We start from the raw sequence: 6271 nt of genomic DNA on the forward strand, positions 1-6271 counted from the left end.
GCAACTGGTCCAGTGTTGTTCCCACAGACAGTGTCCTTGGAATTGTTATTTCTCCCCTTCATTTGCCTCCTGACACCCCTCCACTCACGGTTTCTTCTTCAGCACAGGAAGTCATCTCATTTAAAATTTCAAGTGACTTGACTACAGTAATAGAGCTCTTAGGATACAAACCAGACAGAAGCAGGGAAAGATAGGTAGAAATCCATTTCTCCTTTGAGCCTGGCACAGCTTAGCACAATAACCAGATTCCTAACAGGTTTTTCTAGATTTCACTCCCCACTCCACTTGCACGTTGCTCTTATTCTGATTACAACACAGATGCTCTTACTCATCAGTCCTTCCATTCATCTCTCTTTGGTTCTGGAACAAAACTACTCAAGCTTTAATTTGGGTATTTTATACTCCCTTGGAATCTCTGGGAAAAGGGTTCTATAATTATAAACTAGAGTCCTGGGTCTTGTTAGGCTCAGACCAACCTAAGTGTTAATTTTCCTACTGTCCACAAACATCGCTGAACTTCCTTCTCTTTCCGAGGATGACTGGCCCATGACAGATACTGGAGTTTGGCCTTTCTGCTGTCTTTTATTCAGTCAATTCTCTTTTCCTCCTCTCTCGCACTTCAGACATTTCTTTCTCTATTCCCCAGGTAATATACTTGCTTTTCTTGTTTCTGCAGTTTCCTTTTGTTTTCTGAAATGTTCCACGTGGAAGTTTTATATTTCTTCCCCTCAGAGGCGTCTGACTCTCCAGTTATGATTATCAGTGTACTTGTTAACATTTGGAACTCTGAAGACAGACAAATCTAGATTCAAATTCCCACTGTGCCACTTCCTGCCTATGTGATACGAAGTAATTTCCTACTCACTCTGCACTCAGGTGCTTAGAAACTCTTGCTCTTTTCAGGTGGGTGACCTTGTGCCAATGATACAATCACTCCAAACTTCACTGTCCTCATTTGTAAAATGACAGTACATACCTTACAACATTAGTATGAAAAATAAATGTGATGATCAATACAATGGCAAAATAAACTAGTCACTCTATAAATATTAGCTATTACCATTATTAGCAATTCAAATTGCCAGACCCATTTGGTATGTATCAGGTTTCCTGACTTCACTTTGTTCTCAACACAAATGCTATTATTTCTTAAATGTGGAATTTATCAGACCTCATTAGCCAGAGGCATTTTCTCATGGTCCACACGAAGTTTAGAGAGCTGGGAGAGCCAGAAGCTTTTACACAGTTAATACTATTTAAACATGTCTGAGTCCTGGTGAGTCCTCACTTGTCCCATTTCTTCTGAATGCTAGAGCTTACTAACAGAGCAGTTTTCACCTAAATGCGTCAGAGCCTAAGTGTGGACATTATGACAGTAAGTATGAGAACTACAACCAAAGAACATCACTGAACCAGAGACCAACAGCCAACCTGGTGCAGACCACGATGCAGGACTCCGCACACGTACTGAGTGCTTTGGGATCCCAGAGTGAGCAACTCAGGGCTCCAGTTAAAGAGAAAGCCAGGGTGGGAGCCCTGACCACTGCCTCAGTCACTTCACTCAGCTCAGGCGTGTTCCTGCCGAAGTGTCTGATGGTCTCCAATGCCCCCTTCCGCCTTCATTGCTCTAAAGGCCACTCCTCCAGAAGTGAGAACCCAGCAAAGAGCGTATCGTCTGTGAGAAAAGCTATTCCTGATGCTGCAAACTATAAGTGCACAAGGTACATTTGTAGCATGACACTAAGTCAGATGCATTTCAAGTACCAATTATTATACAAAAAAGGGCTTGTTTTTTGTACATTGTTATCTGTGGTGGTGATAGTGGACACAACCCACTCCTCAAAAAGGAAAAGGAATACAGATAGTAATACTAATTATTGTTACTTGCAAAACAAAACAGAAGTTCTGAAGGAAGTAAAAGCAGAAGGATTTTTACGTTAAATTAAAGGTTTGTGTTATTTGAAAACCAAGATTAAGCCGGCAGTAAAGTCTACTTCAGGACAGTAATCGAACTTGCGCTGCAATGAAGGTAGATTCACACAATGATGTGAAGTCTGGTGAGAACTAACAAACCCCAGCAGAGGGTCTAAAAAGATCATCCGCAAACAATATTAACCCCCTGAGCTTACAGAAAGCATCAACTCAAGGGGTTTACCCCCAGTTCACCATGTCATATGGCTCTACTTTCTAACATCACCATAAGAAATTACAAGAAATTCTGTATAGCTGCTTTAAATGGGGACTCAGATCAGTAGGTGCACATAAAACATATAAGGCAGTTTGTGTCTTATTTACTCCCACTATTATAAACAAAATCAAACCACTGAGATTTGTGGACATTGGGGGTCTCTTTTTCACTGTTGAGCCCAAGGTTATTTCTCCTCTTTAACACCAACAACCGTGTTGACATATTTTTCCTAACTCTGCATATATTGAAAATAGGTGGTTGCAAACAAAACTCAGAAACATAACTAGCATTCTAAGAAAATGACCCTGAAATTATTCTTTTTCCTGCGGCTTTACCTGATGCTCCAAGATGCAGGCTCCTGAGGGTCTCCTGCTTGGAATGATTGAATGTAGATGATAACCAGAGTTGAATGAGGAATTCTGAAACTGGGGATTCTGATTCCTAATGCAATCTGTATACCAATCTACAGCATGAGTTCCTCTTTATTTACCATTTGGTAAAGACTGTAGGTGGAGATGTTGTGGGCACATGGACACAACCATTCAAACTGCTTTGAAAGAGGAATGCAGAAGAGAGAGAGATCCAAGCGCAAATAGGCAGGCATTTCAGAGTTCAAGACACAACTGAAAAGGGAACATCTGTTGCATCCCCTGGGTTTGAGGGCAGTCTGTGTAACTCTTCCTATCTCTGAGAGTGTGCACAAAGTGGAGAGGGTGGAGACTTCCAACCTCAAATCTAAAAAAGATTGAGAGATTTCGGAAGGCCCAGAGGCGCCAAAGGTCAGGGGGATCAATATACAGACCCTACTGTGGGGGAAGAGAGGGGGAAGGGAAGACTCGTATTGAAAACCGCTGCAAAAGGGAAGCCAATGAGAGGGAAGGAAGTTTCTGAATAATTAAAAAGTTCAGAATAAGTAAACTCAGTTGCCACGGGGGAAGGAGGTGGGATGAGGGATTTTAAAAGATCGGTTGATGTGGTAATTAAGAATTTTGGTGAGCGCCTGGGCAGGTCACCTCCTTTCTCAGATCAGAGCCCCATCAGAAATTCTTTCAAGTGTCCTTCTGCGTCGCCAAAGATGACAACAGGAAATCAATAAGTGCTTGAAATGAAAGGGGATGTTGGCGAGCCCCCAGGCTACAGATTTCCCGCCGCCAGCCTGTTCTGAACTCCTAGCGTGCCTTTGCACCGCCTCTCTTAAGAAGAGCTACCTTTTATTCCAATTCTCAGGACGAAGGTAAGTGCTCAGTTAGCATATCTATTAAAAGTCGGCTCTATTTCCAGCTCTCGCTTCGGGCCGAGAGAGTGCTGCCTCCGCTTGCCAGCCGGCCGGCGAGGCGGGAGGACAGGAGCGGGCTGGCCAGGCCGCCGGCGGGGCCACACACCTCCCGCGCTGGCCCAGCTGGCCCCAGGATTGAGCGCTTCTAGGTCCGAGCTGGAAAGTCCTGCCACAGCAAACGGCCTGAGCGACGGCGGCCTCCGGAGCGCTTCTTCCACTTCATTTATTTACAAATAAGCACAAAATCACTAACAACAGAGAAGGGCCCGTGCTCCAAAATTACAACTTGAAATCACCGGAAACTCCGTTCTGAGTTCCAGACCTTGGTCTGTTCCCCTTCCAATAACCATCTCTCCCCTAATATGCCTTGATTTGACAATCTTTCCAGAGCCCAATATCAGGAGACGTTTTAATTAGGTAATTCATTAGTGAGTCAATACAGACATTGATATATTCTTTTAGCTCAAGTGGTTAAGTACTAATTTCGAAATGATTATAAAAGACCGGAATAAGCAACACATCGTAATTTTAATTTATATGCAAATCAATTGGTTCATCTTTAACACCCTTATAAAACAAAAACAAAAACAATTATTGTATTGTAGCATCGGAGGTAGGATCAGACCTCCTGAATAAATTTGGAAATAAGACCTGGACTGGGAGAAAATTTAGAACAGCCAACAAATCAATAATGTTTGAGGCAGTTAAACATCTTTAGCCATTGGTATTTACATACTCGCTTGTTTTCAGATAAGGAGCTGGGGAAATTGCTTGCCAGAGCTGAAATCATAATCCAGAGTGAAAAAAGTAAATGGTAGCATGCAGCCAGCCAGTCACTGCGGGCTTGAAAATAATACTGTACCTTTCCTAAATCCTAACTCTTGGGTGAGAGGAAGTTGGCAGAGATCACCCCACATTTGTCCTCGGTTTTGCCCTGCTTTGATCACAAAATACTATGTCCTCCCTGAGCTTCACAATATGCTCCTTATTCTAACAGTTCTGTCACTTGTTTCAAAGTATTAGAGGGAGGGGCATAATTCAGAATCTCACCAGAACTTTTTTGAACCCATGTAACCAGCACCGCTTTTCCTAAGCTGATTTATTGGGGGAGGGGGGTTGCCTTATGTCTAATTCTCTGTCCCCCCCCCACACACACATTAAACCTGATCATCAAAAAAGACAGAAGGAATGGGCAGTGGAAAATGGTGTAGTGCACAGGTTTAATGGAAGGTTATTATCTTTAGACATAGTTCAAAATTTTGGAAAATTGAAAAGAACATTTACTTCTGGGGGAAAAATTTTTTTAAGATATTCTAGAACAGTGAATCTCACCAGGCGATCGGCGCTGGGGTTGTTTATGTAAAAGTGTAACATCCTTGAAATTCACTGATATAAGGTCAGTGTCTCCCCACCACGGCTCCCAGCCAGGAGATCTGGCCCTTAAGGAGCTGGTACCTTTGATGCTACAATCTTGTTTACATCTACAGGGCAGGGAATTGCTTGCTTTGCTTGAACGCTCCCTCCACCCCCTTCTAATTTGAAGTAATCGGAATCTAAATACAATCGCCAGGGCCCACTCTTCCATTTCTGCTCCGACGAGAGAAAAACCTGAAATCCACGTCTTAGACCAGCTCGGTGGTTTGTAGCACACACACACACACACACACACACACACACACACACACACACCAGCACCCTGCCTTTCCTCTGCATGCCTAATGTATTCCCTGGTGGTTCTGGGCATTAATTAGTTGTTTAATAGGAGTATGACTAAAAATGTAAAAGAAGGATTAGGAGCGTGAAACGTATGTCCAGCTCCTTCCACACACTCGAAGAGGGAATGAGAATCATTCTGTATCTTCTGTTTCTCCAGGAGCCATTTGCATTTCCCACCAGCTGCTCACTTCAGCTGCACTGGCGCTGGGCGAGGCGAGGACCCAAAAGATCGGCGCGGTGTCTGCGGCGGCCGGGACTGGGGTTAACCAGCCCTTGGCGGGCGAGACTCCAGACAGAAGGGGGGCGAGGGGAGTGTGAGCTTCCCAGAGCCCCTCCATCCAGCCCGGGTTTGCAAACCTCGGGATACTGAAAGGGGGAGGGGGTGGCACGCGCTTATCTGCGCGTCTCTCCAGCGCAGTCCCTTTCTCTTTCCCTCCTCTCCCCGGGCGTCTCTGACTCTTGTCTCTGGTTTTCTCACTCTTTCCCCATTTTTCCGTGAGATTCTCCATCCTTGCCTCCAGATGAAGGCGAGGCTGTTCTGCTCTGAGCGTCTCTTAATCTCTATAAAAATGAAAAGAAAAGGAGGAGGCAGACATTAACCCATAACTCAGGGGGCTGGGGAAGCGGCAAAAAATCTTTGATGGGTAGAGAGGAAAATGTCTTTCTTGGACTAAATTATGTGATATGTTGTGACCTTAGATTTCAGTCGTGAGACTTGGAGAAATTTGATTTTCTTGCCTCAGCACGATTTCAGAAATCAGAAATAGAAATCCTCCAAGACAGAGGGGAAATAAAAGTAAAAACAGCACGTGGGCATTTCCCCCTCATTTCTCTCCCCTTAAATAAAACTGTCTTGAATTTCCACCGGTAAAGAGAGAAAGTTTGAGTTTTCACGGATGTTATGTGGAGGTTAGAAATGGCTTAAAAATCTAGACCTCTCGTCAGTTTTCTTCCTGGCTGAAGAGGCTAACCCTTTCCATAAAATGAGTCCATCTGTCGACTGTTAGCTGTTTCAAAGTGAAGGGATTTAGCACTCAAAACAAATTGAGCAAGTTTGTTTGCCTGTTTTTACTGCTAACTCAAATGAATTC

This window comes from Capra hircus, chromosome 6, assembly GCF_001704415.2.
Source record: "Capra hircus breed San Clemente chromosome 6, ASM170441v1, whole genome shotgun sequence".
Taxonomy (NCBI): Eukaryota; Metazoa; Chordata; class Mammalia; order Artiodactyla; family Bovidae; genus Capra; species Capra hircus.